General features: G+C 37.0%; 1 pseudogene; it reads left to right on the top strand.

Moving 5' to 3' along the window:
- The first annotated feature begins 3,996 nt into the window (after positions 1-3,996).
- On the top strand, positions 3,997-4,754 carry LOC100121580 (annotated as a pseudogene).
- Positions 4,755-10,044: the final 5,290 nt, after the last annotated feature.

Genomic DNA, 10,044 nt, shown 5'->3' on the forward strand with positions numbered 1-10,044 from the left:
GATCTTCTCCGTGTTTCCATGCCTCGTTTTGAATTCCGTCGTCTCCAGGTGCCTTTCTCTCCTTCATTTTTCTTATGATCTTTCTCACCTCGTCCACTTCTATCTCTCCCTCTCCGCCCTCGTTCTCACTGCCCGTTTCTAGTATCGCTCCCCTTTCTTCGTCCTGCCGTCCTACTTTCTCCCCCAGTTGCCCTTTAAAGTGCTCTAACCATTTTTCATCTCTTATGCTCTTGTCTATTTCCTCCCTTCTTCTCTTCCTTCTCTTTTTGACCATGTCCCAGAATTTCTTGCCCGTTCTATCTTCCTTTGCCTCTTTTATCTCTGACTTTAGGCCCTCCTCTTTTTTTCTCCTGCATAGGTTTCTTAGCTCTCTTTTGACCTGCCTATATTTCTCCATGCTGTTCCTCCCTTTTCCTACCTCTTTTTTTGCCTTTCTCATTTCTGCTTTCTTTCTCCTGCACTCCTCATCCCACCACTTTCCCTCCTCTCTTCTTCCTGGTTTCCCTTTCTTGAATTGTAGCGCGTTCCCTACCTTCACTTTGATCTCCCCCCACGTCCTCGCGGCCCCCCCTCTAACTATCCATCTTCTATATTCTTCGATTGCCCTCTCTGACCATGAGACCTTCACTGTTTCCTCCCTCCGTTGCCTTTCCTTTCTCCTTCCCGATTCGAGGTCGACCTCTAGCGCCTCGTGGTCCGACTCCATTCTGTCTACTACCCTCATTTGCTTCACCCTATTCCTCCCTTCCTCATTCGTTATTCCATAGTCAATCACCGAGCACCCCATCCCTCCCACGTATGTGATTTCCCCTTCTTCGTCCCCTTCTATGTTGCCATTTAGTATGCTGAGCCCCATCTCTTTGATCCTATTTAACAGTTCTTCGCCCTCTCTATTTTTTATCTTATCTTTCGACTCTCTTTTTTCCTCGTTGCCCTCCTCATCGAAACCGCCCCCTTCTATTCCTGTTCTAGCGTTTAGATCACCACACCACAAAATTTTGTCCCCCCCTGCTCTCTCTACTAATTCCTTCATCTCTTCATAGTTGTTTTTCCTCTCTTCTCTCATGTATGTCGTGCATATCCACCATTCCTCCCCCTTTATCCTCACCTTCGCCCCTATACATTCTCCTGACCTGCCTCTCATCCATTCTATATTATCCCCGCCCCCCCTGTCCTTACTGCCATTAGCAAACCCCCTTTAAGCCTACCTCTGCTACCCCCCTTCTTTGCTTCTCTTACCTCGATTTCGTATCCTTTTAGCCTCTTTTTTATCTTGTCTCCTTCTCCATCTTCCATCCATGTTTCCTGCAGGCAGATCACATCGAACACTTTTAGGTATCTCCAGCCCTCCTCTCCTAGTCCTTTTATCCCTGCCACGTTCCAGCTTACTACCTTTATGCTCTCATTGGTCTCCTCCCTTGTGTTGTCCTTCTGCTCTTCTGTCCTCTGCCCTTTTTCATGTCTCTCTTCGAAAAAGCTGTCCCTTCCTCTCTGCCCAAACATATTCAGTATTTCCTACTGAGCCCGTTTCTCCTTATTTTTACTGTGTGACCCTCTCTCTTCCACTGTTTTGCTAACTCGTTCAGTTTCTCCCTCGTCCTTCTCTCCCTCCAGGCCGTGTCGTGGTCGATGAACACGTCCGTCCCTTTCAGCGCGCTCTTCATCCCCATCAGTTTTTCTTTCTCTTCTCCGTCTTTGCACTGAGCTCCTATTTTGCTGTTGGCTCTTCCTCTTATTGTCCATACTCTCTTGAATTCTATCTCTATTCTCAGTTTGTCTCTTACCCAGCTCTTCAGCTTATCCTTGTCCCATCCTTCTCCTCTGATTCCTGATATCACCACGTTGTTTCTCTTCCTCTCTCTCTCTCCCTCTTCTATTCTCCACTCCAGTTCTTCCATCTGCCTTTTTTCTCTTTCTTCCTCTTCTGCACTCTTTTCCCTTCGATCTTGCTCTGGTCCTTCTCTGCTTCTTTCCGGCATTCTCTCCTCAAATCTCTCCTCTAGGTTTTTTATTTTCTCTAGCATTTCTTCCTTTAGTTGTTCCCTTCTTTTACCTTCCTCCTCTGCCGCCTTCTCTGCTCTCTTTCCCATCTCTATTCTTTCCTCTCTCTCCTCTTCCATCTTCTTCTTGAATTCTTCCAGGGCTTCCTTTATCCTTTCCTCATTTTCTTTCCATTTTTCCTCCCACTTCTCCATCATTCTTTTTCTTTCGTTCCTCTCTTCTTTCATCCCTTCACATATGTTGTTCAGGGTTTCCTGCAATTTCTCCATTTCCCGGTCTTCTATCTCTTTCTCGTTTCCTTTCTTCGGTGGTGTCCTCAGCGTCAGGTTACTCTTCTCAAACGGGCTTCTCTCTTCTCCTTCCTCGACCTTTTCTCTCTTCTTTGCCTCGTCCTCCGCTGGGCTCCTCTCCTTTCTCTTTCCTCCTTCTTTTATGTCTTTTGCAAAGCTCTCCGATAAACTTCGTTGTTTCAGTCCCCTTCCCCTTCCTCTTCCTCCTCTTCTTGATCCTCTACCCGTCGGCGTGTCCTTCAGTCTATTCCCTGTCTCTCCTCTTTCCTGTGTAAATTCAAATCCCCGCGGGGTTCCGTATTCCTGTTCCTCTCCGCTTCCGTCGTTCCTCTGTTTCCCTATTACCACTTCGTTTATCTGCTCGTAGCTATAGTTCATGCCTTCTCTATCTCCGTCCTTCTCTACTCTATCCTAACCTCTCTTTGCCGCTCTCACCTTTCTCTCCTTCTCAATATTAAAAGTAAATAAAAAAATATATTACCTGCTTTGCAAAGTTGAATGTGCTAAGCTGAACACCCACAGATCAACAGGTGCTTTATGAATCTACATACATTTGCCACAAATAGGTTAGAATATAGCATAATTCACCATGATAAATATATACTATACATTTGCAATGTTCAATAAAATGTCTTTTCTTGATAAAAGAACACAGATGTATGTTTTAATTTATTAACTTATATTTGTTTTTAGTTACAAACGATTTACAAGGTAAAAGATAACGTCAGCTGTCACAATGTTTACGTCAGGGAATCAAAATAGTGAAGATGCGCATCGGCGCATTGCATGACGTCACAGAATATTGCTTTCCCACAAGTTTCTTTGAATACAGTCGGCGCGGTGCGAATATTGCTTTCCCACAACCTTCCGTAGTTTTCGTAATTTTCAAAAGAAAAGAATATAATTATATATATCAAATGATTGTTCTAAAAACGTGTAAGGATTTATTAAAGTTTTTACAAAGATTTTGATAGTATGTGTAAAGGTACATAAACTATAATTTTCCATAGCAATATCCATAACAGTAAATATAAGAATAAATGCATCAAGGGGCGCGACAGCGCCACGATGGCAAGTATAAGTACTAACAGTACGTACGTTGCTTTCGGGCGCTGTATGGCGGACCTTATATACTTTGATTTTACTGTTCTGCAACTCTCGTCGATTTATTATCATAGTTTTCAATCTTATATATGTATCTTGGACGTGCTTATATGAAAGTTTTTAATTGTATCTTTCACATAAAAGAATATTCATATTCGAAAAGTATTTCTATTATAAATTATAAATAAATGAAATTAGCGAGTTTATGTTTCGCTTCGCCCGATGTAGTCTTCCTTCACCCGATGTTGGTTTCAGTCTTCCGGGCACGTGACTTCCGCTTATTATATATAGATATATAGTCTGCAGGATATATTTTTTGATGATAGTCTGCAGGAGACTGATCGTCTGCTCTTCCGTATCTTAACCCTAAATTATTTTTTACATTATACTACAAACAATCACATTGCGGACAATAGTAATATTATTATTTAATTATCAGATAAGTATTTAATGTTCTTCAAATATAATCGGTGTATTTTTAGTATATAGACAAATTTACTTTGTGTTTTTTTCTTTTTTCTTTTTCAGATTAGAAAGGAAATTGATCATCAGTGGTCTAAATAAATAAAAATAGAATTGACTGCTATATCAAAACTGCAAAATGCCAGTCCTTTGTAATAGAGTAGGATGTGACAAAAATGCTGTTTTAAAAGTAAGTACACATTTTTTAAAATAAAAAAGCACATTGATTTTTTATTCTAAACTCTAATTTTTTTGTTTATTCATAGAGGCCAAAAACCAATGATCCTATGTGCAAAGAGTGCTTTTATGATTGTTTTGAAACAGAAATACATGTGACAATAGTGAAAGGGGAATTATTTAAAAGAGGAGATAAGGTTGCCATTGGAGCATCAGGCGGAAAAGATTCTACTGTACTCGCTTATATTTTGAAACTTCTTAATGAGCGTTATGACTATGGATTGGAATTGTTTTTATTGTCCATTGAGGAAGGAATTAGCGGATACAGAGATGACAGTCTTGAGACAGTAAAACAGAATCGAGATGATTATCAGTTGCCATTGAAAATATTATTTTATAAAGATTTGTATGGTTGGACTATGGATGAAATTGTTAAACAGATTGGTAAAAAGAATAATTGCACCTTTTGTGGTATATTTCGAAGGCAAGCTTTAGACAGAGGTGCTGCATTGTTAAATGCAGATATGAATGAAAATGATTTCGTTATTGTTGGAAGGAGAGGGCACGATTCCCAGATGCAAGCCTCTAAAGTATGCATATGAAAAGGAAATTGTTATGTATGCTCACTAGATAAATTAGTGGTCTAAATAAATAAAAATATAGAATAGTGATAAATCAGTGGTGAATGATTGTGTGCTAGTTGGTCGAGATGGTTCCCTGAATCGTGTGTTGGATATCAGTTAGAAAAGCTGGTATCTTTTATGACAATAAAAATAGAATAGTGATAAATCAGTGGTCTAAATAAATAAAAATATAGAATAGTGATAAATCAGTGATGAATGATTGTGTGTTAGTTGCTCGAGATGGTTCCCTGAATCGTGTGTTGGATATCAGTGAGGCTGGTATCTTTCATGACAAACTATGTATTTACGTGTAAAAAAAGAAGAAAGTTTAAGTGTAAGAAAGTTTAAGTGTAAGAAAAATAATAGAGTACAAATAAGATAATAAATATCGGGATATTATTCTATTTATAGAATGTTATTGGGAAAATATGACAACCATGCCCAGTAATGTAACGCTATCGTGGCATTCAAGATCCACAAAGCTCTAATGAAAGATTTTGGAACTCGGCTTATAATGGATGAAAATTCTGCGGAAGGACAACTGTATGGACTTGTAAGGTCAGATTTAGTATCTATTAAGCCTAATTATGAAGCAATGATTAAAGGAGATACTGAACAGATTACTGAAATGGAAGTTTAACAAGTTGGTATGTAAGAGATTTTGGTAATTCCAGCATTGTTCAATTGATTGAATTGCTCATTTATTTATCAATGCGTCTACTATAATGGAAATTTTTATCTTGAAACGGATCAAGTTTGGATATATTATGTAGGGAATATTAGTGATTTCTAGTCTGTAGTGTGTGATAACAAGAGGATAGTGTGTGATATATGTGTAATACTTTAGTGATTTCTAGTCGATATGATTTGATGCATTTGGAAGAAAATAAAAGACGTATTGAACAAGATGAAGACAGACTTTGAATTGATCTTAATCATACAGAGCTCTTAGTACGTATTTTCTTTTTTTTTAGTATTTTACTTATTAAATTTGTTTTATAACAAAAATACTTTGGAGAAAATGTCTTGTTTGTTTTAATATATTAAAGTACCAAGTATATAATTTTGAATTACGTATATCAATACTTGATTTTCTTAAAAGCTATATGATAAACAAAGAATTTATCTGTGATATTAAAAATGAAACAAACAACTTATTTACAAAATAATCTTTTATTATTTTATCATATAAAAACTTTATTTTTATTTTTCATTTACTAATATTTACTTTTTTAATCTTCAGCTTCCTGCCTTGCTCTCCACTCTCTTTCCTTTTCTAAATTTTCCCTTGTTCGGGCAGTGCTAGAGTGCACCATGTTAATAAAAAAGTCTGCAGCATTCTTCAAATCCCTTTCATAGGGATTCAAGTGACGCTTGAAGCGTCTTCGATTTTGGCCTGCTCGAACACCTCTTCTGCCATGATTTGGAACTGCAATCATTCAAATTTACCCAATCAGACATAATTCATAAAAATGATGGTATTATTAGTTAAATATAGTGATAAATAATATTTACCATTTTCTGGTGGCGGATTTCTCTGAGCTTGTCCACCAGCATTGACTCCAGCTCCCTGAGCTCGTCCACCAGCATTAACACCAACTCCCTGAGCTCGTCCACCAGCATTGATACCAGCTTGTCCTCCTCTAGCGGCTTCATTGACTTGGTCCTGATTGCGTTGCTGGTTTACTTAAAAAAAATCAGAAGTTCATATTAAAACTATATATATTCATATAAAATGTTATATTAATATTTAAAAGTTGAACTTACAATCAGGAAATAAAGGTTGGACACCTGCCCTTTCATCTTGCTGATAATCTTCCAAAATTCCCTCCATTTGTTCAACTTGGAACTGTAGATCATCACGCTCTGTAAAAATCATATTTATTATTATTAAAAACATGATAATGTTAAAATGTATATTATACGTTTCGATATATTTTATTTAAAATGTGCTTTGACTTATTCTTTTTAGAAATAGATACATAAATTATTTACCATTTGTAATTGCCAAATTAGCCATAGCCAAGTTGTTGCTTCCTTCGTTATTTTCGCCCATATCTTCGTGCACTTTGACAATAAATAATAACTTATGAAAGTTTTCGATTCAAATGCCGGTGACACAAAGAACACAGAAACGCGCAATCGCTCGTCGGTACCGGTCGGTATAGAGGTTTAACTATTGTGTTGGGTTAGGTCAGTGCTGCTGGTGGATGAATTTGGAACTTGTACTTTATATACCTACATACATTAGGTTAGTCAAAGCTCAAAGCTCTGAACTGACAGCCGCTTCGCCTATCGCTAAGTACGGATATCAATTACATATCAATCAACAAATAAATAGTAATAAAGTAGGGTTCTACTCAAGATCTACTTCCTCAGCCGTCCATAAACAAATTGGGAGAAAGGATTCCTATACACCCTTGCAGTTGTATAGCTCTCGTACCAAGGTAAATAATTACATAATTATTTTTGTTTTATTGTTATTTATGGGCAAAATTTTTATAGAATAGATTAAGTAAAATGAGTTTAAAATGTAATGTGATCGCTGATCGATGAATTAAATTTCTCTAATTTTGTTTTTAGAAACATGTATATGTTTATCACATAAAAAATTATGTAAATATGGGTTTTTTAAATGATATCCCGAGAAGAATGCATAAAATCAACGCGAATCTTTTCCGATTTCTGAATTACCTAATAAACGTGATAATTAGGTAATTCGCCATAATTATTTAGTAATCAATCATTTTTCGCTTATTAATATTCGGAATCCAGCCGTTCCGTGTTCCTCCTGTCGAATCTATTTTAGTAGTATCAACGTCGTCTCCTACAGTTTTATCGGAATTTGTAATATAAACAGTCGAAACTCATTACACGGGGGTTTTTGGGGTCGTAGAACACGAATATCGCGACAGCAACGGTCATCGAGCTACCTGGGTCCCAGGGTGGACAGTATCAACGTCGTCTCCTGGAATTATCTTCTTGAATATTACATCATTTTGACCTGAATTGAAATATATTATTCTTATTGATACTACTACAGATATTTTTTTAATTTGAATTTAGTAATCAATCATTTTCCGCTTATTAATATTCGGAATCCAGCCGTTCCGTGTTCCTCCTGTCGAATCTATTCTAGTAGTATCAACGTCGTCTCCTACAGTTTTATCGGAATTTGTAATATAAATAGTCGAAACTCATTACACGGGGGTTTTTGGGGTCGTAGAACACGAATATCGCGACAGCAACGGTCTCCGAGGTACCTGGGTCCCAGGGTGGACAGTATCAACGTCGTCTCCTGGAATTATCTTCTTCAATATTACATCATTTTTACCTGAATTGAAATATATTATTCTTATTGATACTACTACAGATATTTTTTTAATTTGAATTTAGTAATCAATCATTTTCCGCTTATTAATATTCGGAATCCAGCCGTTCCGTGTTCCTCCTGTCGAATCTATTCTAGTAGTATCAACGTCGTCTCCTACAGTTTTATCGGAATTGGTAATATAAATAGTCGAAACTCATTACACGGGGGTTTTTGGGGTCGTAGAACACGAATATCGCGACAGCAACGGTCTCCGAGGTACCTGGGTCCCAGGGTGGACAGTATCAACGTCGTCTCCTGGAATTATCTTCTTCAATATTACATCATTTTTACCTGAATTGAAATATTTTATTCTTATTTTGATATTACTACAGATATTTTTTTAATTTGACCTCTGAAGTGTATTATCTATGATTCAGGGTATAGTAACTAGGAAACCAGGTGAATCGTTGACGAGGTCCAGGTATTGCGCTCTATAGCTTTTGGTGTCCAGACGTAACTACTACTCGAGGACGGCGTCTAGGTGTTTAAGGTGACTGATGACTAGGTCCAGGAGGTGCGCTTCGTAGTCTTTAGCGTCTAGGTATGAATACAGCTGAGGTGGGCAGTATATAGGTACATAGGGTGACCGATGACGAGGTCAAGATGGTGCGCTTCGTAGTTTTTGTTGTCTAGGTATAAATATTGTTCAAAGACGGTGCCTAGGTGTTTATGATGGTCAATGACGAGGTTTGAGAAGTGCGCTCCGTAGTTTTGCATGTAACTGATGTTTGAACATCGCGTCGTGGTGTTAAGGGTTACTTATTATGTTGTCAGGTACTTACATTTACGTCGTTCCTTATTTTTTGGTATATATATATATGTAAATATTAATTAGTTATGTACGGTAGCTGTTGACGTAGACTAGGTATTGTGTTTTATAATCTGTAGTTACTCAATACTTGTACTGATTGAGTTATCTTTCACATGGAAGATTGATGATCAATTAAAAAATTAAAATTCAAAATAAACCACAACGTGAGCAGCGATCAAAAAGCATGGTCACGCGGAAATCAATTTGAAACATGGAACGAGGAACACGGAACGGCTGGATACTCTTATCCTTGCTGTGGTATTTCCGTGTTAGTTAACCGCTTGTAACAAATGTTTGTTTATTCCTTTTTAAATAATTAAAACATTGTGTATATATATATATATATATATATATATATATATATATATATATATATATATATATAGTATATTACGATACTAGTGCGATAATAAGTCGTACTTTACGGCACGGCGTGTGTAAGCGCCCGAGAGAGCGCAATTATTAATTAATATATTCTTTATTTTTTCAGGTTTTGGATCGCCATTAGGTCGATACCATACTTTGGTAACTACGTGCGCCCTCCAAGTTGGCTGCTTCGTGCGCCCCTAATTTGGCTGCTCCGTGCGCCCCCAAGTTGGCTGCTTCGTGCGCCCCCAAGTTGGCTGCTTCGTGCGCCCCTAAGTTGGCTGCTTCGTGCGCCCCCAAGTTGGCTGCATCGTGCGCCTCTAAATATATATTATATTATTTATACACAGGTCCATATTTTAAAGTTTTGTATGATCTAAAATTTTAATAAATTTTTATCTAATATCCAAGATTTGTTGTCTATTTTTATTTATTTTAATTGTCTACGATGGAAAAACAAAAAAATAAGTTTGTTATTAACAATAATGAAATGTCAAAAATTATTCATGGATCTCGTTTAACAGACATACATGTTGATAAATTTCATAGCATGATATCTGATCATACTATTTTTGAACCACGTACTACGTTGTATCTTAGAAATATAATGCTCGATCCCAATTCAGATCGCATTAAACCTATACCACGTAACGTCCCTCATGTACAATTATTACATAGCTGCAATGATTTATGTAACAAATGTATAAATGGTCATTGGATTTGTTGTTACTATGACACCAAATCTATTTTTATATACGATTCTATAAGTATTTGCATGTGTGCAATGAAAAGTTTTTAAGAAAATTATTTCCATATTTTGATGAAATTCCTATTTAT

The sequence above is a fragment of the Nasonia vitripennis genome, chromosome 5 (assembly GCF_009193385.2).
Source record: "Nasonia vitripennis strain AsymCx chromosome 5, Nvit_psr_1.1, whole genome shotgun sequence".
Lineage (NCBI taxonomy): Eukaryota > Metazoa > Arthropoda > Insecta > Hymenoptera > Pteromalidae > Nasonia > Nasonia vitripennis.